Raw genomic sequence first — 23,934 nt, forward strand, 5'->3', positions numbered from 1 at the left:
TTGTTATTCCTTATATATCTATATAACTCTTTTGTTTTATTCACTGAATGTCTATTGTCGTAAATAACTAAATAGGCTTATGAACCAAGGAGTGCATGCTAAAAACCCCAAAGATGCTTTTCTCTTCTTTTTAAAGAACACAATGTCTCCATTGATAACATTGCTATAGTTATTATGTTATAGAAAAGTAGCTCACGTAACAGAGGCTGGTGCCACTCTTCATGCTACCAAAGACATGTTTTTTAAAGAAACATATAAAGCAATTTTTGCTCTGATGCTAAATTGCTTAGAAAAGTTTATCCTGTTTCTCTGAGCCTCAATAGAATAATAGTGCTTAAGGCCTCTTTGAAAAGCTTGTGTGCCTAATTTCCAAGGCAATTAAGATCCTCAGATGACAAGACGAAGTCATTTTTATTTTTTCTGCCTGCCTGCCTTAATTGTCTTGGGATTGATGTGAATAGAAAAGCAAAGTTTCTTTATCACATCACCGCATCCACCTTCCTATTTAATGTTCCAAACTTGGTATAATACATTGTTTGCACACCACATATATTTCTTTGCTACCGTGGGCAAAAATATTATTTCTAAGACAAGCAGATTCCTCCTTTCTTTTGCACTCTCCTGTGCCCCATAAAAATCTGCTCCAGGGAGTTTGGGGGGAACTTCTAAAATAGGTTGAGAGGGGACTGTGGAGGAATGGGGAATCAGTAAAATTGTTGCCCCTCCCCTTCTGCCAAAGGAGTTTCTGCTGGATTGGAGTCCCTTCCCTGAACCCTTGCATACACAGTTCAATTTGAGATTTAAATCAATGGGATTTATTTCCGAGAAAAATATATTTAGGAGGAAGCTGAAAGTGAACTCCAGTGTCTGGAAGACTATCTAATTAGGAGAGCAACCTATACACAGGAAGCTGGTACAAAGCAAGCCTAGTGTAGGTTTGGTGGCATAAGTACACCAAATCTGCTTACACTGGAGCAGGGCTACTTTTGGTCAAAGCCTGGCAAAAGGAAAACAAGCCTTTAAAAGATTGTTTGAGTTGCACTCCGTTTTTCATGGCTTCACCTCACAACAGCTTGCCAGATCAATGACTTAGCTGAAAGAACTCAAAATCCAGCTGCCTGGAACACCCCTTTTCATGGCTTATACTACCTTGAGATCCACTAGGTTTGGGTCGGTCCACTGGGTTCTGACTGAGCTGATATAAGCAAATTTTAAAAAATGTAGTATAAACACTAACAATTGGGAAACACTTGCCTGTGAGCACTCCAACTGGAGAACAGCCTTTACCAAAGGTGTCATGGGCTTTGAAGACACTCAAACTCAGGATGCAAGGGAGAAACATGCTAAGAGGAAGGCATGCTTGGCAAATCCACACCGTGATCAACTCCCAGAAGCCAAGATCCCCACTGTGGAAGGACGTGTGGATCCAGAATTGGCCTCCACAGTCACTTACGGACTCATTGTTAAAACCGTGTTTATGGAAGACAATCTTACTCGGCTATGAGTGATCTCCAAAGAACAAGAAGAAAGATGGGAGATACTGTATGCTGGTGTTCCTCCTGCTGAGCAGAGAATGAGGTAGTTAAGGTAGCATAGCTTTGCTCGGTGCTATTTTTCTAGAAAATGAACTTCTCCCTTGTTTTCTTATAATGGCAATGGCGCCCATCTGAGAGGTGCCAGAGCTGAGCTCCGGCTGAAAAATGCTCTGACTTTGCTGTCACCAGGAACCTCTCTTCTCAGCTGAAGATCCACTGGATCCCAACCCTGCTCATCCCAGCTGAAATTTTCATAATATTGCTCCCTTAGAATCAGATGAGCATTTTTAAAAGTTAGAAATATAATTAATCAAGAAGTCACAAACTGAGACAGAAAGACTCAGTGGTCTTTAAGCAGAGGTCTTTAAGCAGAGGCTTGACAACCATATGTCAGGAGTGCTCTGATAGTGTTTCCTGCTTGGCAGGGGGTTTCCTGCTTGGCAGGGGGTTGGACTCGATGGCCCTTGTGGTCTCTTCCAACTCTATGATTCTATGATTCTATGATTCTATGACATCTCACCAGAAGAAAGAGATGTTGAACTTCTGTGCAGACATTTGGAGATGGCAATAGATCCCATTAAAAATATCCAGCCCTATTCTTTGATGTCCTGTAATTTTTATGTTACTTATGTATTTAAAAGATTTATAAGCCGCCTTCTGAGATAAAACACTACTCTCACAAGATGGATTCAATCTAAAAACAAAAAACAAAACCCAGTAAAACATATTACAATTTTTTTAAAAAAAATACTTAAATGATAAATATATGAAACCAACTTAATATCATTTAAAACCAGCTAAGCATTAAAAACCTTAGAGCCATTTTAAAATCCTGTAGGACCACAATAGTGTTTATGAAAAAGCAGCCTGAATCAGATGAATCTTTAATGCCTGCTTAAAGGTCTGCAAGGAAGGAGCCATCCATGAATTCTCAAGAAGATGGTGCAACCTTGGGACCATCACTGAAAAAGGCCTCTCTCTCTCTCTCTCTTTCTCTCTCTCTCTCCCCTCTCTCCCTCTCCCTCTCTCTCCCTCCCTCCCTCAGCAACTTAGTTGATTGTGTTGATGGCTGTTGGGCATATAGGGAGGGCCTCAGAGATAGATCTTAAAGCATCGGCAGGCTGTTACAGGTGAAAGCAGTGCTTTAGGTAATCTGGCCCTAAATAACTTCCCAAACCCTAGGACACTTCATACATTCCAGTTTTCTAAATCCAGCAGGGAGCCTCCTCTATGCAACAGACATGGTATTGAATATGATGACAGCAACAGTAGGAGCAAGTGCAGCTTTGGGGATAAGGCTAAATTTGTGGCCCTGAGTCTGCTTTGAACACGCTTATCCTCTATGTATAACATGTGAAGAAAGCTTATCTCATTACTTAAAGAGTAAGAATTGTGCAAATGTCTCAAAATATTAATATTATATTTTTATCTAAGGAGATTTTTTTTGTTTCCTGCGCTAATGAAAAGCATTTAAAAACACTTTATGAAATTATCATTGGCATGTCTCCTCTCTTCTAAATGGTGGTTTAATGATGCCTTCTTCAGGGGCAGAGCCATACAATTATCTCCATAATCACTGCTGACCTTTTAAAATATTTTCCATGTCTACAGATCTAATATTTCATTTGTCAAACATGAAAGGTGGAATTCATTTTTTTTTTAATGAAGAAGGGTAGTGCAGCGCCTGCGTTGCAAATCTACAACCTACTTAAACCCACAACAGCAGCAATTAAATGAATCCAAGAGGCACAAAGACCTGAAACAAGACCTTTACCCCAGAAAAGAACAATCACAATGAGTGTAATTCTTAATCTTGAAGTGTTTACTCAAGATTGTATCATGGCCAGAGTCTGCTCTTTCCATTCTTGGCAAAGGGTGAGAGTTGACTGGCTCTGGAACAGGACAAAATCTGGGGAAGGTACCAAGAGATAATGCCAGCACATCCAAAGGCACAGGGACCAGTCAGAAGAATATTGGTAACATATACATGCAATGTTTGGAAAGGACCACCTGGGGAAAGGTGGCGAATCTGTGCCTCTCCAGGAGTTTTGAAGGGCAGCAGATTCCTCAACTCAAGTAGACACTCCTAGAGTATAATTGTGTTGCCCTTGAACCGTGTCCATGTCAGGCTTCGGGGAATCGGCTTCCTCCCCCGTGGTAGTAAATAAGAAGAGATCAAACAAAATGAATGTCTTAACAGTTGGATTCTTTAATAATCACAGTGAGAGACAAAAGAACCCATCTACCTAGAATGGCGGTGCTTCCAATTCAGGCTCACACCCCCTCCATCCCTATTAATCTACATCACTCCTACGTTTTGTAATCTGAGTTTGTACCCTCCACTTTCTGTTCTGAGACTTACTGAGCTCTTCTCAACCTTGGGGAAGGCGCTGGAGGAATGCTGTCCAAAGACCGTAAATAACCCTCTCTCTTCCAGTGTTTCTTCTCCTAGCTGTTCCCCATCCAGTATTTCCCAGCTTCTGCCTTCTGAACTATGCCCCTCTGCAAACCACTGTTCCAAATCTATATTGTCCTTCTGCTCCTGGGAAGATTCAGGATCAGGATCAGGGGAGGGGTGGCTCCCACCATTCTTCCTCAGTGCAGCCCTCCTCAGCACGGTCCCTGACAGTCCACCAGGGTGCAGAATACAAGATAGAGTGCTGCTATTACTTTGCAACATGTTGCATAGTTGAGAACATTAAGGTCTAGCAATCCAAGGAACACATCAGAGGTGGGTCAATCACCCCCTAGTAAAATTCATTTTAATTCATTTAAAAATGTTGATACATTTCAGCAGAACTTTCAGTCATGGCATGTTGGTACGCATGAGAATCAAGAGAAGATTACAAATCAGGAGGTCTAAGTAGCCAAAGTCTCCATGAAACAGAATCTAGAGAGTTGTACGAGGCGTGAGGCTTGTGGAAACATACTAACAAGCTATGGATTTATTAAGCCTAAATCAGGACAAAAGAAACATGCTGTCTCTCTTTCTGTCTCCTCCTCAGAGAGAGAGTCAAAAGCAAAAGCTATACACAACGGAAGTTCCCAGCAAACTGTGCTGGAATGTAAACAGACATGTGACATGTAACAATCTCACACATCTGCAACTTAAGGTGGAATGGGATTTTCCAACAGTTACTACAAGTAACACACTGGGGAAGAAGGATTGTATCTCACCCTACACTCATCAGCTGATATTATCTAGCAGGAGTGCCAACTTGAATAAAATATTGTTGGGGGGGCAGGTAAGCCCTGCCTTGATTAATTGATCACAAGTCACAGCACACACACCATTTGAATGAATGGTAATGCCCTTCAACTTTTTCGGGGGGGCCCCTCAAATATTTTATTTGAGCGCTGAAGTGACCTCGGCCCCTAGGAGTTGGCTTCTATGTTACCCAGTCATACCAGCTGATTGACAGGTGGGCATGGTTGGGAGAAAATGGCCTTGTGGGCCAAGACTGGCTTGCAAGTCAGTCATTTCCCAGCCTGCAGTAGAAGAAGAAGAAGAAGAAGAGTTTGGATTTGATATCCCGCCTTTCACTCCCCTTCAGGAGTCTCAAAGCGGCTAACAATCTCCTTTCCCTTCCTCCCCCACAACAAACACTCTGTGAGGTGAGTGGGGCTGAGAGACTTCAAAGAAGTGTGACTAGCCCAAGGTCACCCAGCAGCTGCAAGTGGAGGAGCGGAGACACGAACCTGGTTACCCAGATTACGTGACTACCGCTCTTAACCACTACACCACACTGGCTCTCCAAATATAGTCCAAATATAAGTAAAAGATCAGCATATCTTGTCCCCAAAAACTCACTCTTATACCAACAGGTAGTTTGCTTTACTGTAGGTAGTAATCCAACCTGGCAAAAGGTATTTGTTAATTAGGACATGGATGGAACAGTATTTTTACTCACTGCTATCTATGGCAAATGTGTGTTTTTATCTGTTATAGCCGCTGTTTGCAGCAAGTTCATTCAATAAAAGTGTACATTCATATTAAATAATGGAAAATACACATGATAGCTAAATTTCCGTTGTCCTTTGTTGGGATTATGGAGGAAGATTAATTAAAAGAGGTTTTCCTGAGATTTTCCATGTGTTTCTGAATGTTACAAGTGGTTTGGAGATTGAAGCCCGTGGTTTTTGGTGGTAGATGCCATCATACCACTGTAAAGATTAACATTTTGTTGTGGTTGTTATTCTTCTTATCCTGTGTATTTCAGTTTGGGACAGCCTGGTTGATGGTTTGTTAAATTGCTCATAATAAGGCTTCTTAAATGTGGACATATGCACCAATATTCTGACTGATTAAGAATGTAGTGAGTGGTCAGAAGATTTAGAGTTCCAAATTACCTATGTATCTAGAATTGGCTGATTCATTCAATGGTAGAATAATGTCCTGGTCTGGCTTTATGAAGATACCTGATTTGTAAGAGGTAAGACATGATAGTTGGTTCACATTTCTGATTTACAACATAGCATTTCTTCTAAGTCATGCTGCTGATCTGAGAATCAGATCAGTCCTTTTATTTTGGGTATACATATTTAGATTATTAAGAAAATGGGCTGAGTTGCTTGTTTTCTGAATCATGGCTTTAGATATCTTAGATGAAAACTACATGGCCTTCCTGTTTCAAAACAGTTATCCCAAGGTTATGATTTTTTCCCTAATTTTGTGACTTTGAAACCTTTCTATTTTATTTTATTCTCTGTTTATGCTGTTTCAGAGATAATTTCATTGACTTTCCAGAATCTTCTTTTGCCAAATATCAAGGTTATCAATATATTAAAATGCACTGTACTTGTCCCATCAGCAAACCTTTTAAAAAAACTTTTGCTGATAACAGCAATATTTCTCAAATCTGTTAATACAGTGGAGAAAGGAATGAATATTGCCATAGATAGGACTGATTATTTTATGCAGAAACACAATCTCTGAAGTCTCTAGAAGTCACAAGCTGGAAAGTAGATTGACTGCATGTATTGTATTATATTGTTTTGTTTCTCTCTCATTTTTCTTCTGGTAAACTCTGGCAAAGGTGGTATACATAGAGTTAATAATTTAAAGTATTTAGGATTGCATCCAAAGCAGTGTGAAGTCACTGGCCTGTTAGTGCAAGGATTTCCATTTGCACAATTGGATGCCCCCCTCTCCCTGTGTGCCCCCTAAATCTGTTCTATGGGTTGCCCCAACCCTCCAGAGCAGATTTGGGGAGGGCATGGGACACACTCAGGGGGAAGAAAGTGGGGGACAACTTCCATCAATTGCACAAGCAAGTCTTTGCACTACAGGACACGTTAGTTGAATATAACCCATATTTATATTTACATTTATGTTTATGTTATTTATATTTATATTATTGTACAATACAATCATGTTTTAAGCACCTTCAAGTGTTAGGCAGTATATATTTTAGTTTTTGTTTAGTTTGTTTAGTTTTTATTTCATTTACATCCCACCTTGACTGCAAGGAGATCCGGACGATGTCCTGTTTTATTCTCACAGCAACCCTGTGAGGTTGGTTTGGCTGAGAGAATCTGATTGGCCCAAGGCACTAGTCCATGCTGGCTAGATGCAATCCTCACTGCAGCCTTACAACGTAAAGTAGACATTGCACATGAGGGCAGTAAGAGTCTTAGAATCATCAGTAGTTACAGAAATCATCAATAGGAATAGCAAAACTAAGCAAAGTGAGGGAAGAAGAATATGTTTTGTTAGAAAAAAGCATGAGGAAAACTTAAATTTTAGGAGTCTGAAAGCAATATAGATGTCAAACAAGGTGCAATTTTGCAGATAAAGTGGCTCATGCAAGGCCATACAGTGAACTCCATGGCTGGCCAAGGATCTGAGCCCAGGGACTCAGCTAGATTGGTAAAGAAAAAAGCCCAGCTTTCTCTAATCCGTGTCCAGCACTCTGCCCACTAACACTACACTGGGTCTCAAACTATGACATGCAGTAGTGGTGATTTGTCCCACCCACCTTGAGTAATAGTACTAAGATAGTAAGCAGGCTTGTTTTGATAAGCTGTAAGCTACATTTAAAAAATAGGGCTGGACAACTAATGCAAGAGAAGGAGAAGGAGAAGGAGAAGGAGAAGGAGAGCAGGTGCCATGAGAACTGCCAGTTAAATTCTGTGTCCTTTATGGTGAGTTTGCTAGCAGCTCTAGGTGACCCTGCCAAATAGCAAGCATCTCGTGATTCTCCTGCAGGCATTCTTGTGTAGATTAGAAGCTGAAAGTCACACAGTCAGCTGGGTTTTAGGCACGCCGGATGCCTGAGACGGGTCTTTCTTGGCAGCCAGCTGGAAACACCATTTCTATTGAAATATGCACCTCTGGCTCCCCTCTTTTATGAAGCCTTCGACTGCACATCTCAATCCTCACCCATAATATAAATGAAATAAATTCTTGGCGCTCTTACTTGCACGTATCCCTTATTAACGTTTTCTCTTCCTTCTCTTTGTTCTCTCTCACCCATGCCCTCTGAATTTAAATCGCACACTGTATTTATGCTACTCTATAACATGCTGATGCTATATGGCTATATAATCCTTTCTCACAACATGCCCTGTTCTTGCTCACCACACAGGAAGGGGAAAAGGAGGCAGGCAGGTTTTTCGGCCTCTCATAGAGGGAATGCTGTTGAAAGCAATGGAGGATAAGCCCGGAGGTTTGAGCAAGAGAAAAAATATAATGGAGGGGAAACAATACAATGTGATACACATTTATGACCAGGAGTACCTGCATCATTCTGTTCAAATGTCTGTCAACCTGCTTCTTTACTACCACATATCCATGTACTAGATATACATCTTATTTGAAGCATGGAATAAGGCAGGGAGGGGAAAACATGTGGCTATGTCAAGTCCCACCAACTGCAGCCAGCATGGCTAATGTTCCAGGTAAGTCCAAGAACATAAGCAGGGTCCACCAGTTTCCCATCCTTGGAATAAGGACCTTCTCCCTCAACAGTTTTGCTCCTGCTTCTGTAGGAGACCTGTGAAAAAACCCACAGTTGCCTTATTTTTCATATGAACCTTTTTTAAAAAAATTTTTATGAATTTAATGAGTAGCTTGACTAGGCAAAGGTTGCTCAACCTTTTACGTCTAATGCTCACTAGAGAGCATTTTAAAACCACAGTCCTTGGCAAATCAGAAACTCAAAACATTCACAATAAGAACTCCAGTTAAAGACATGACTCATTCATGAGTAGTTTATATGGCGGAGAATCAAGGAATGTGTTCTCATTGTGTGGAACTATACTCCTTCAAGAGAAAACTATCCTTGCCAAGTTACTGACCCTATTTCCCCCCCTCAGTCTGTGTGATGTCAGACAGGCAGCACTTGTTTGTACCAGATTCCTGTTTTGGAGAATGAAAGCACTACCATTCCTTTGAAAAATGTAAAATATATGGTATGTAAGGTAAAGGACCCCTGGATGGTTAAGTCCAGTTAAAGGCGACTATGGGGTGTGGTGCTCATCTCACTTTTCAGGATGAGGGAGCCAGCGTTTGTCTACAGACATCTTTCTGGGTCATGTGGCCAGCATGACTAAACCACTTCTGGCACAATGGACAGAAACTAGAGCACATGGAAACACCGTTTGTATGCAGAGCAAAAGAGCATAGAAGCTGCCTCACAGAGTCAGACCAGTGGTACATCTATCTCAGTCTTGTCCACACTGACTGGCAGTGTCTCTCCAGGGTTTCAGGCAGGACTTCTCCCCAGCCCTAGCTGGAGGTGCTGAGGAATTAAAGATGAGACCTGCTGCCTGCAAAGGCAGTGCAAAACACTGAGCGATGGCTTTTCCCCGAGGAGGTGGAGAGGAAGATCTGTGGCTCTTTCGGTGTCCCTGGATTATAATGCTCAGCAGTCATGCTCATCGGCCATGCTGACTGGGGCTGATGGGAGCTGGAGTCTGATAATGTTTGAAAAGCCTACAGGCACCCACTCTAAGGTGTCAGTGCTGTGGGCATACCCAAGTCCCAAAGGTACACTTTCCAGTTCAGAATCTCTGAAGTCCATAGTCTGAGTGAGGCAATGCAGTGCTCCCTAGACCCCGCAGGTACAGAAGGCCAGAGCATAATGCTTATACTAGCCAATCCCAAGGCTCTGTACTTTCTGCCAATCACAGGGACTAATGTTGCACATCCCTAGTCTTGAAGTGGGCTCTGAAGCTTTATCATATATAGTCAATGGTAGCTCACTAGGCTAGCTCCTTGCTGTAGATCCTAAGGTTCCTAATTAAAATCCTAGAGTGCTTTATATGAGAGAAACAGTCTTATAGGGTTGGGATATAGACTTCTCCTGTAGCTCCTCTACTCCCAGCACTGGTTTGAACCAGCCACTGCAGAGGCACATAATTGCAGGGGAAGAAAAGATTAGTCGTATACTGTTGAACCTCAAAGGATTGGTTTGGGTTCCATTGGAAGCACTGCCCCACAGTTCAGGCCAGTTCTTTTTTTATATCTCATTTGTGACTCCTTTAAACGTTTATCTTGATTTCAGTCATACTGAGAGATTGACAGCATGGTGCAAAGCTTTAATAAGGCATATCTCTGTGGCTTCATGTGCTTTGCAGCTCACTTTGAAAGCGGGCACCACTGAATGTTTCTAATGGCCAGCTGAGTTTAACTGATGAGGCTACCAATGCCAGCTCGAGTTTGATGTAAGAATCCCGTACTGTTTAAACCAAAAATACCATGGAGCAGGGAGGGATTTGCAGTCATAGGCAACCTGTGCAGCAACGTGTGATATTATGACTCACTTCATTTGTCAGAAAAATGCATTGAATGCCATCTGGTTCAGGCACTTGGTTTTATCAGAGGCCACTGTGGAGGCGGCATGGGCAGGGGGCAGATGCAGCAGAACTGGCAGATCCAGCCTCCAAGCAACCTGCCTCTGCTGTTGCTGCCACCATGGCAGCAGCCAATGCATTCCTTTGAGGCTGGGTCTGCTGTTCTATGGATCCTGTACCTCACTGATGTCTATGCAACATGAAAATTCACTGTCCAATAAACTTTCATAATGATGATCATTTTGCTATGACATAACCAACCCTTCAATACTTGCAATATTTCCTTGAAGGCACTAGAACCTATCTAGAAAATATATGGTTGCTGGCAGAATATGCATAGGTGTCAGGATCACCCCTCCTCCATTTCTGTATGTCTCCCTACATATGTTCATTATAACACCTGTACAGAGACTACTCTGTTCATAAATTATGATGCGTTTGTTATGATCAGTAAGAGACACGGGGTTTCAGATAAGTCATACACTGAAAGCTAAGTACTTGATTATGTTGAATACATTGATTTTCATGCGTCTTTTCTGAGTATGGCTTAGCTGGATATAACCTAGGACCAGTTGGCAAGATCCTGAACTCCTTTGCACATCTTGAGTCAATGCACATATATCATCTGAAGCAAAGCAGCATAACATCAAATGGAGTCAGATGGAAAGTGAAGAATATCACCTAAGAATTTCACTGCAAATTCTTAGAATATAAGATGAACCTCTCATCTAAATCAGGCAATGGCTCCTTAGGAGCAATTCATTGGGGCAGGCAGGGAAATAAAATAAACACTTTCTGTTTTGGCAACAGATGGAAGGAAAATATTTTTAAGGGTCTTGAGGCTTCGCTTCCCTGCGGCTTGGAGTCATTGTTAACTGGGTAATGAGAGTGTCAAATGTTATCAGACTATAATGTGAGTGAATACAGTTCTGACAGGTAGAAATGACTTTACTAGGAATCTGGCAGTGAAGACATTGACCTTTTTTAATGGACTGGCATAGCAAGTTCCAGCTCCAAATGGTGGTAGCTTTGTCAGCCATCCTTAGGTTGAATGGATCCCTAGATAACTGGCTGGTAGTAGAGGCAGATGCTTAATTTGTACCAAGCTCACCAGGGCTCAGAAGCTGTTTCCAGTGCTAAGAATCACATCAAGACACCATAAAGTAGTATTAGGTGCCTTCTGAACACGCACAGTGTTCTCCCTTTCATGGAGGAACCACAACCTTCCACCTCACTTTTGAGATTTAGAAGCAGGACTTTGAGGTAAGATTGTCTCCTTGTTTTAAGGAAATAAACTACTGCACAGTTGCCTCAGTGTAGTAGTTTATTGCCTCTCAGTGTTAGGGTGGCCACACACACTGGGGTTGACAACATGTCACCTGTAGGTGCAGTGGTACCCTTTAGGTCTTCCCCAGGTGCCCACAAATCTGTGAACCACTCCCACTCTTACTCACTGCCTCCTTGGTCTTAAGGTGGTATGGTTGGTTACCCTTTTCTCCCTTGAAAAGCACATAGAGCTGAAGCTGAAGGAGGAAATTGGATGCGTGATGCTGTTTCCCACTTCCTCTTTCAGCTTTTCATGGCTGAGATTAATTCTATCTCGTTTACCCAGGTCTCATAGAAAAGCAAAGTGTGCATGTGTGCCTGCTCTCTTTCTTTCTTGGAGGAGAACTGATCTGGAGGAAGAGAGAGGGAAATAACCAGAGGAGGTGGCACTCACAGTACTTGCTCAAAAGTGCAACCCTGAGAAACTGCTGGAGAATTTCTCCTACACCTGGAGAAATGGTGAATTTAAAGAGGCCACTCGTTCACAGCTCTTAGTGGAACACAGTGCTGCCAACTCAGTTTGCTCCCAGCAAAGCCATAAATAAAGCTTTCCAGGAACATGGTGGGCTGGCAGGGACCTCTGTGTGACAGGGATCTTTTACCACAATGTGACCACAAAAACATTACCTTGAAGTAGAAAATGATCATGTGTGAAGAATATGAAGATAATGTCTCTCTCCCCCCCCCCCCCCTGCTTGCCTGGGTATTTTCAAAACGAAAATACTCTGGGTATTTTCAAAATGAAGTTTTAATTAACCTTATTTAAAATGATTGACAACAATTGCTTTTTCAGTTGGGGCCTTTGATGGACAACGCTGTCAAAAACAAACAAAAGGAATGAATTCAAACATCAGATTAACCCAGTGACTCACCACTGTACAGAATTTGTACTCCTAGGAAAAGGATACTGTGACTCCTTTCTTAACTCTTCTCGCTGTGTAGGCGTTTTTAGATCAGAACCAGATGTCAGATCTCATGAATGCTGCAATACCTAGGGAAAGCCTAAGGAGAACACGTCAAAAGGGAGGAGACCTTGGTGGGTCCCCCACAACCAAAAATGTAGGGGATGAAGGAAATGATGAGACACACTGAAGTATGAGTGTACATGCCTGGGTGGAGAAAAGGAACCTGCGCATACTAAGCCGAATGTCTTCATGGAGCTGACACATGCTCAGATGTAGATGCATAGAACTCTCTGCATGACTGGGAACACTAGTAGAGTTCTTGGTTGTATGGAGAAAGCTCTGTGTAATTCTACTTCCCCTGGAGTTACCCTGAAATGGACACTACTGTGGCAAAATGATAGTTCTGAAGAATAAACTAAATACTACATCTTACACAACAGCTGAATTTTGGAAATACTGAATTATATCACATATTCTGGTCTATAAATATATTATTATGAGTTTGTGGGTAAGTAGTCGATGTATGCTAAGACCCTTCTAATTTCTGGATCCAGCAAGTGTTAAAATCTAAGGAAGGATTCAATTTGTTCAAAACAGCACCAAAAGTGTTATTTCTTGAGATTTAATCAATCGTAATTCCCAGTTTCTTCTTTTGACTCTATGCATTTCATCAAGGGTCTCCAACATGGTGCCCCATATGCACCACAGAGGCCTTCCCTGATGCCTACAGGGTCCCCACACCCCAAAATTTAGACTTTTAAAAAGCATTCTGTTGTAGCCAATAGAATAGTTTGTGGTGTATGTGTGTGTGTTACTACAATTTCTCTGGTTTGCAAATGTGTCCATAATCCCCCAAAGTTGCCAATCTCTGTACTTTATCGACATCAGTTTACGAAAAATACCAAGTCTGTCTCACAGAAACATATGCACAGATTTGTGTTTTTTTTTTTTATCATTTGCCTTTTAAAAAGTCTCAACAGCATTATGATCCTTACTGGCTAGGGCCAAACCTTATTTCCAAAGGACAGAGTGTCAGTCAACTTGTGACGGAATAAGACTTCAAAATAATGAGAAATAGGAGAAAACAGGAAATACCTTCTTCTGCAATGGAGCGAAATAAGCTTCGCATTACAATATGCTGACTGAATGCTACCACATACAAGCCTAGAGACAATGAGCAACATTTTCAAATTGCTTCACGAGCCACTTTTGTATTCACACTGTATACTCTAAATGGTAAATATCTGAGACAATATGCTGATAAAGTGGTCCCCAGGAGAGACATTTAATGAGCATGCAACCCAGTGGTACAAAATATTTGACTATTATTTTGCACCCGCTGTATGCAATCATACTATTTTACTGTATGGTTGTTAAAACGAGAGCGCCTCATTGCAGGAAGTGAATTCTCACAGGGTGGAATAGAAGAAGTGCAGAGGATACAGCTTATTTCAATTCAGAAAAGTAAACTTCCTTGCCTGCCATGGATATGTGGGGTCTTTCAAAGGAAGAGAACAATATAGGCACAGCAAAACCTATCTTTTCACTGAAATAAACAGGGAAGGAGTTCTATGACTGGACCTCTGAATCCAGGTATTAATACACAAGGTATTAATACACAACATTTGTCTTTATTCTCCAAAACGGATGAGGAAAACAAAATTATTAAGACCGCCAAATTTCAACTACATCTATTTCTACAGGGTTGCCTGTATAAAGTTGCAGTATGTTGTTTCATGCAACCCTACCATTAAATCTGCATTCCTAGGAAAATGTGCTTTTATAACATTTGGATTTCTTTTCTTTTTTGTATAGTAATGTTTTGCAACACCCACCCACACCCAGTTTATTCAAAAGCAGACCCAAAGGTTTAAGAGGCAATCCATTCTTTTCTAGGGAGGGGAGAATAGTAATACATTAACTGTGCAATCCTCTGCATGTCTAATCAGAATTCTGTGCAACTGACCCCAAGTATAAATGCTAGCAAAACAACAAAATGGTTCAGAAAAAGGAAAAAAAAACAAAGTTGGGGGACAAAATAGTTTCTCCTCTAATTACTAGGTCAACTTACCTTTCCCCCCTGAATTGTTGTTTTTATACAGCCCTAAAATTATAGTAATATGTTTGACTTTACCATTTTTGAGTAGAATACCTGCCCAACCAATATAATGGGACATGGGTAGCGCTGTGGGTTAAACAACAGAGCCTAGGGCTTGCCAATCAGAAGGTTGGCAGTTCGAATCCCTGCGACGGGGTGAGCTCCCATTGCTTGGTTCCTGCTCCTGCCAACCTAGCAGTTCGAAAGCATGTCAAAGTGCAAGTAGATAAATAGGTACCGCTCCGGCGGGAAGGTAAACGGCGTTTCAGTGCGCTGCTCTGGTTCACCAGAAGCGGTTTAGTCATGCTGGCCACATGACCCGGAAGCTGTTTGCGGACAAACGCCGGCTCCCTCGGCCAGTAAAGCAAGATGAGTGCTGCAACCCCAGAGTCGTCTGTGACTGGACCTAATGGTCAGGTGTCTCTTTTTAACTTCAAACACAGAACAGAATAAATCGTCTACTCACAGAAACAGTGACTCAATAATTAGCGATGAAATACTGCAGCAGAGCAGAGAGTGATGGTAAAACTAACAAATTCGTAATGTGTGTGTGTATGTGTAGCAATAACAGCTTTGGAACAATGCAAACTAAACTATACTAATCTGCACTACAAGCTCCCTGTTCTACATTTGTACAAGCTTGACTGTTCTACATTTGGAGTCTATTGTTAATGAAGCTATACCATGAGAGCAGGCTTCCTCAACTGTGGCATCTGAATATAGACTGCATTTTTAATCAAGACTTATATTGGCTTATATCTTGATCAGGTTCATAAAGTCTAAAATGGGCTTGAATTCACAAATGTTTCATGTCAGGCAGGAGACCAGCTGCTTAGAAAACCTTGGCCATTCTCCTAAGACAAGGGGCCCCCCTTGATTTATAGCAGAAAACAATTCTCAAAGTCGTAAAAGCTGGAATTACAGACTAAGAGCGAGGACATTGACCTTACATGTTACAGAAGATAAAAAAGCAGAGATAAACATAATTAGGAATGAGTAAATAGTAAAATGATACCATGGGCCTCTCTTAAACCTTGAGCTGTATTTTCTAAGGCCAGAGGCAAATGGAAAAGAAAAAAAAACATCTAGCTGACAGAAAAAGAGAGCATTTTTAGGAAATCTTCTAAAAGCAGTTTCTTTCTTAAACTGAGAGAGTTAAAAAGAGCAATAAATGTTGGGAAAGGCAACTGGCTTGGCTGGGGAAGAAGAAGCTTCTTCCTATTTTATTTTGAGGCTGGAAAGGAGGGTGAAAGGGGGGGGGTGAACTGAAGAGGTTTCTTTTAAAAACTGTTTTTTTTCCTGAGTTCCTTCCTTTCTACTTTGAGAAGCTTTATTCTTTTAAAAGGTTACCTATGATAATGTATGAAATATATTAGCTTAAATATATTGGCTTAAATGTAATTATGCAAAGGATTTAAGAAATGCTAGATTCTTATTTCATATAGTTGTAAGAGTTGTATTTATCCTGAAATTAAGTCAGCCACCAGCCTAGCCCCCCTGCCAGACAAGAAGACGCCATCTGGGCAGTCCTGATATATATAGTTGTCAGACATTTGTTTAGAAACCTTCAAATGAAGGAGATCTTTCAATGTTGATGTGAAACTCAAGATCCTTGACATATGTTTAAGATAAAAATTTAAGATTAACCATTTGTTTTAGAAGGCAATAGGGCGAAGAGGGCAAGAGGTGAGCTGGTAATTAAGATTCCATGTAAGATATATTATTACTTATTTGTCATTTATAGATGTAACAATATATAGCTCTTTGTCTCCCTTATAAGGACAGGAGGATATGGGTGTATCTTTTGTGATTGGATATAGCAGGCAGCCAATAGGAATTTCAACCAGGCTGATTGGACAGATGCAGCCACAGGAGGAGCAAAGGGGGCTGGATTAAGGGAATATAAGTGCTGGCCATAATGGCAGGAGGCCAGGCCAGAGCTTGGTAACCATATACCACTGTGCCTCTCATTTATTTGTCTGACAAATAAATTATTATTTTAATTTCTCTATTGCTGCGTTGAATATTTCATTCCAGCTAAGCGTTAACCACAAGCAGGGTGCTACACAACCTCGGCCCTCCAGATGTTTTGAGACTACAATTCCGATCATCCCTGACCACTGGTCCTGCTAGCTATGGATCATGAGAGTTGTAGGCCAAAAACATCTGGAGGGCTGAGGTTGAGGAAGCCCGGTGAAGAGTTTAAACTTCACCAAAGTGTTTTGCAGGCATGCTCCTAATGGGGAAAAAAAGGCATCAAATAGAAAGCAGTGATGATTCGTGTGCCCTTGATAAATAATTGTATGGTGATAGAACATGCTTGTAATGATGTGACTGGAATAGAGACTAGTTGATTTAGAAGTTACTGGAATAGAAATTATTCTGGGAACTCAAATGGATGTGGAAGTACTTTATAAATGTAAATATCAGTGCATGCATTTTATAGATACAAGGACAGAGATATCCCCCTAAGATCATTTTCTAATCCCAAAAACAGAGCCGAGAATAAAACGATGGTCTCTTAACTTCCCGCAGTGCCACATTATTTGCAGACAGATATCTATTGTGGTTTTGGTCATTTATTAATTAACGTACACAAACATAATGTACCCAATAAGAGAATGGGAAACACTAAGAACAATTGTCCTGCTGGGCATGATGCATTAAAAGCAAGATAGAGATGAAACAATTCAAAACATTTCAACATTTGGATTTTTACATCAAAATCTAATTTTGAATTTAGCATCAAAATTTATCATTTGGACCACTCTTTCATAGGAAACTGACCCACATGCCTCCTTTTCCCCCCTTTTCCCCAAAAGCCTTTTATTATCCAGAATGTTAAAACCATTTATGCCACTGTGAATGTTTTATTAAATTTTACTATAATTCTGTAGAGTAGAATCATAGAATCATAGAATCATAGAGTTGGAATAGACCACAAGGGCCATCGAGTCCAACCCCCTGCCAAGCAGGAAACACCATCAGAGCACTCCTGACATATGGTTGTCAAGCCTCTGCTTAAAGACCTCCAAAGAAGGAGACTCCACCACACTCCTTGGCAGCAAATTCCACTGTCGAACAGCTCTTACAGTCAGGAAGTTCTTCCTAATGTTTAGGTGGAATCTTCTTTCTTGTAGTTTGGATCCATTGCTCCGTGTCTGCTTCTCTGGAGCAGCAGAAAACAACCTTTCTTCCTCCTCTATATGACATCCTTTTATATATTTGAACATGGCTATCATATCACCCCTTAACCTCCTCTTCTCCAGGCTAAACATGCCCAGCTCCCTTAGCCGTTCCTCATAAGGCATCGTTTCCAGGCCTTTGACCATTTTGGTTGCCCTCCTCTGGACACGTTCCAGTTTGTCAGTGTCCTTCTTGAACTGTGGTGCCCAGAACTGGACACAGTACTCCAGGTGAGGTCTGACCAGAGCAGAATACAGTGGCACTATTACTTCCCTTGATCTAGATGCTATACTCCTATTGATGCAGCCCAGAATTGCATTGGCTTTTTTAGCTGCCGCGCCACACTGTTGGCTCATGTCAAGTTTGTGGTCAACCAAGACTCCTAGATCCTTTTCACATGTACTGCTCTCAAGCCAGGTGTCCCCCATCTTGTATTTGTGCCTCTCATTTTTTTTTGCCCAAGTGCAATACTTTACATTTCTCCCTGTTAAAGTTCATCTTGTTTGTTTTGGCCCAGTTCTCTAATCTGTCAAGGTCGTTTTGAAGTGTGATCCTGTCCTCTGGGGTGTTAGCCACCCCTCCCAGTTTGGTGTCATCTGCAAATTTGATCAGGATGCCCTTGAGTCCATCATCCAAGTCGTTGATAAAGATGTTGAATAAGACCGGGCCCAAGACAGAACCCTGTGGCACCCCACTAGTCACTCTTCTCCAGGATGAAGAGGAACCATTGATGAGCACCCTTTGGGTTCGGTCAGTCAGCCAGTTACAAATCCACTGAGTGGTAGCATAGTCAAGACCTCATTTTACCAGCTTCTTTGCAAGAATATCATGGGGCACCTTGTCAAATGCCTTGCTGAAATCAAGGTAGGCTACATCCACTGCGTTCCCTTCATCTACCAGGCTTGTAATTCTGTCAAATTGAATACTACCCATTGTAAGCAATCACGCTATTTTACTTTCGTTTCAAACCTTACAAGGAAATAATTCATCCATGGCAACATGGTAATTGAACACACTAACCCTAGATGCTGATATCACCATCCAGTGGCATAGCGTGGTGGGTGCAGGGGGGGCCGGCCTCACCGGGCGCAACATCTGGGGGTTAGGGCAAATCCACGGGTTAGGGGGCGCAAATTACTTGCCTTGCCCCGGGTGCTGACAACCCACGCTACGCCACTGTCACCATCTGCCCTGTTGCAAGGAATGGTAGGGGATGTTCTGTTGTATTAGTTACTTCTGTTTTGACATGGATAAGATCAATTCTGGTTTTAATCAGTAATGACTTTTATATTGATATTTGTTCCCTACTGCTTTTATTTGATAGCCATTTAATATATATATATATTTAAAAATATTGTAATAATAATAACTTTTATTATTTACTCAGGGCAGCTTCCAACACATAATAAAACATCAAACATTAATATCTTTTTACCATATTCTTCTATTATTTTCAAGTGTCCTCAAGCTTTTAAGGAAATGAGACCGCAATATCTAGTAAGAGACTCATTAAAGAAAATAAACAAAAGTTTTAAAAAATATTGGGTCATATGCCCCTTGCTTGTTTAAACTGAACACAAACCAGAATGTGAAAAGCTACCCCCACCCCATGTTAAAGCCCTTCGGGAAATGATTGTGTTCAGACTTTGCTGAGCCTCCAGGGTATACCGTATTTTTTGCTCTATAAGACGCACCAGACCACAAGACGCACCTAGTTTTTGGAGAAGGAAAACAAGAAAAAAAAAATATTCTGAATCTCAGAAGCCAGAACAGCAAGAGGGATCGCTGCCCAGTGAAAGCAGCAATCCTTCTTGCTGTTCTGGCTTCTGGGATAGCTGCGCAGCCTGCATTCGCTCCACAACACACACACACATTCCCCCTTACATTTTAGGAGGGAAAAAGTGAGTCTTATAGAGCAAAAAATACAGTAGCTCACTCCAATAACATTCAGTTCACCCGGTCACAGTTTTTCCTGCTGAGATATATTGTATTTCTATTTAAACTGCAGTCATTATTTTTTAAATTTGTATCTATTATGTATACAGTTTTAGTATACGCAACTTCTTTGCAAATCAATGTACTCTTTTTGTTATCTTCTTTTTCTTTTCCGTTGTTACATTTCCCCTTGTGCAAATGGAGACCCTTCTAGGAAAACTGAGGTCCAAGGCTGGGAATCTCAGGCGGGGAGAGAGCTGCTGTTTTTTGCTTACGGTCTTCCCAGAGGCATCTAGCTGGCCACTGTGAGAACAAGATGGACTAGATAGGCCTTTGACCAGATCGAGCAGCAATCTTACAACATTCAAATAAAAAAAGAAATTGCTCTGGTGCCTATTATTTAATAGCTACAGTCATACCTCAGGATAAATGTGCTTCAAGTTAAGTATTTTCGGGTTGCGCTCCGTGGCGACCTGGAAGTAACGGAGCGCGTTACTTCCGGGTTTCGTGGCGCGCAGATGTGCAGATGGTCAAAATGATGTCACGTGCATGAGTGGAAGCGGCAAAACACGACCCCCAGACGTGGGTGGCATTTGCTTCAGGATGCGAATGGGGCTCCAGAACGGATCCCGTTCGCATCCCGAGGTGCCACTGTATTTTAAAATGTCAAAACACTCTCTTGCTTGCCTGTCTTTTTGAGACATTTTTGCCAGGGTTGTGTTTGTTTTACAAAATCATTTCATCTAAAAATCCAGGCTGCATGAGGGGAAAAAGAAAGTACAGTGGTACCTCAGGTTACATACGCTTCAGGTTACATACACTTCAGGTTACAGACTCCGCTAACCCAGAAATAGTGCTTCAGGTTAAGAACTTTGCTTCAGGATGAGAACAGAAATCAGGCTCCAGCAGCGCGGCAGAAGCAGGAGGCCCCATTAGCTAAAGTGGTGCTTCAGGTTAAGAACAGTTTCAGGTTAAGTATAGAGCTCCGGAACAAATTAAGTACTTAACCTGAGGTACCACTGTACCCACCCAGTTGAGTTTTATTATTAGCCACTTTCCCAGTCCTATGACACTCTAAAATTTAAACTAGCTACTTCGCTGATGTCCTCCCCTGCAAAAGCTAAGATAATTTAGGATTCCCTCAGAGGCTATGTTTTTACCTCCAAGACTCTATAGATTTCTTCATCCATCCATTCCTAGACTGCTGCACTTGGCAATATATCATAAGGGTGAATTGTAAGAATGAAGATAAATGTAATATACACTAGTGGAGTTACTGGGGTAATCAGGGGACTAGTTCCTGAAGGCAGGCGTAATGCAGACTTCAGAGAAAAATTAGATGCCACCTTTGTGGGGCCTGGTGTAAAAGTTTCACGAGGCAGCAGCTTCTCCAAAAAGTAATCACAAAGGGAAAAAGGGCAATTATTGCCTGAACCAAATGAATTATCTGCTCCATGACATTGCCCCCTGAAAGTCTGATCCCATTCACGGGTGCATATATAGAGCAATTTCCTTCAGTGCAAAGAGGTTATATTACCACTTTTCAAGGGATTGTTAACAGCACATCTGCTATACTCCATATTGTTCTGGGCTTCGCACTCAGGAAAGAAATATCAAATGAGACTGAGAGAGGGCTCAGAAAAGTCCAAATGAAATGATACAATGCCCTCTGGTCTATGACCTGTGAAGGGGGCGGGGGAGTCCCACAGCTGCTCTCCAGGGTTTAGAAGACAGTGAAATAATTAAAATGGTTGGTACTCCTATATGGTAGTCATGGGAAGTGGCACAAATAAATAAATAAATTTTGGTAATAGTCGCCTTCTGGTAACTCCCAACAGCCTCAGCAAACTTAAATCAGAGGCAATGAAGGAACTGAGGGATTAAATCTGAATGGTTCTGACAGGAATTTAGGAGAGGGGCTTCCACAACCCCAAGCCTTTTTCTTAACAGTGTACTTGGGGAGTCATGTGACCAATGGCTTTCCGAATGACTTTTGCATGCAAAACTAAAATGATAAATACACGCTCAAATGGTCCACCTTCCGTTTAAAAGTGCCCTGAAGCATCTGGGCTGGATACACAGCTTACAAAATGTCCAATATAAGCACATCTGCTTGTTTGCTTGTTTGCAGACAAAATGAATAATGAAAGCAAGCATGATGAGGCTGCTGAAGATGGGCCTAATTATGTGATTCCTTGTTATGTCTCTATTACGAAACTTTTTTTTTTTTTTTACTTTTTCATATCCACATTTTTTTTCAATTCAATTTTTTTTTGTAAAGTTCAGCTTAGTGTTATACTATCCTGCTCTCAAAAACGTTTTAACACAGAGCTGGGAAATGTGACCATGAGAGAATGTGACTGCGATATTGCAACAGCAGCCACACGCATCCTGGGCACTGTAGCCCTGTAAGGGTTAAACTACAGTTTCAGGATACTTTGGGTGAAACTATGTGCTTTAAATATGTTTTAAATGTATAGTATGGGTGTGACCAGCTTGACTGACTGCTGGCCCATTTCTGGGCACACTTCAAAGTGCTGGTTATGAACTATGCTCAAAGGGGAAACTGCACTTAGACAATCTGTTCTACTGTGTTCAATACTGTTGAGCTGTACTTAGAAGTTCTAGCAGAACTGGGCATTTCTCTCTCTCAGGCCCACGTGACCTATTGCTTCCCACACCACTACATGTTCATGTAGCTTATCATGCTGTAATGGAGCTTTCCCTTCCATCATTGCTATCTGAGAAGCACAGCAGTGAGTCGCCTGGGATCATTGCATCAACAAGCCCCTCTTTCCATCTTGGGTCCCAGTAAGCTCTTGCAACTCACTCACCCATGACTTACACTTTGTCCTGAGATGAACTATATTCCTTGCTTGCTTCACAGGAATCTCTTGCCTGTCTGGACCGCCATCCTACTTTCAACACAAACTGTTCTCAGCAAACCCAGGCATGTCAGGGCAGCACTGGGGAGAGCATGGCCAGAGGTTGGCTCTAGCTTTGAGGGGTCCTGGGGAAAGTTCCCTGGGCAAAGTCCCTGATGAACTCATCTGGCTGAGACAGCAGGCTGAGTCACAGTGCTCTGAGTTAGGCCCTTCTAAAGTCACACCTGCTTGCACTGGAGCCAGCTCCAGGGGGCTGTGGGTTCTTCGGCACCCACAATAATATATTTCTGGGGACTGCCCCACCCAAAAGTCAATGGGCAAAGTTGAAGCCCTTCGTTGCAGGCACCCATAATCTTCAGCATGAGATGGCACCTATGCTTGCTTGAGGCTAGGGCAGGCATAGGCAAACTCTGGCCCTCCAGATGTTTGGGACTACAATTCCCATCATCCCTAGCTAACAGGACCAATGGCCAGGGATGATGGGAATTGTAGTCCCAAACATCTGGAGGGCCAGAGTCTGCCTATGCTTGGGCTAGAGTGATGCACCACTTCCCCAAACCCATAATTGGACTAAGGATTCCACCAGCTGCAGTGCCATTCATAGGTGCAGTCAGCCTTTATTTCCGGCTGACGGCTCTGAGTGAAGACTTCTCTACCCCAGGCTCCACCCCTCAGCTTGCTCCTGTTAGGGCAATTTCAAATTTCAGGATGACAGGCAGCTGGGGGTGTGAGAGACCGCCATGCCACAAACGCTGCCCACCTCTGGACCAGTTAAGCAGTCATTTCCCATACATGCCCCTTTAAAATCTGATCCCAAAAGAAATATCCTTAATCACCCTGGCTTCTTAAGAGATGCCTCCCATCCCCCTCCTTGGAATTGTTTGTGTTTTTGCCTTCATTTCTTGCTTATAAGAAATTCCCACCCATCTTGAACTCATTTCTCCTTGGCTATTTCTAACCGTGTGATCCCACTCAGTAATTCTTGAACCTTGTTGAAATCAGCAACAGTCCATTGTGCATGTTGATGCTCAGCTTTCCCTTTCCTCAGTATTATGAATCTCATGATGATTTTGTCACTTCCACCCAAGGTCCCCACTACTTTCACCCTATTGGTGAATATTGGGTCTAGGATAGTTAATCTTTCAGTCTCTTCTTTTACTTGCTAGAAGATGATGGTCAGCAAGGCAAGTCCAGAATTTCTTAGACCTTTCATTCTTTGCAGAAAGGTATCATTGAGGTCTTCTATGTACAGTAACTCCTCTCTGAAA

This window comes from Podarcis muralis, chromosome 4 (assembly GCF_964188315.1).
Source record: "Podarcis muralis chromosome 4, rPodMur119.hap1.1, whole genome shotgun sequence".
Taxonomy (NCBI): domain Eukaryota; kingdom Metazoa; phylum Chordata; class Lepidosauria; order Squamata; family Lacertidae; genus Podarcis; species Podarcis muralis.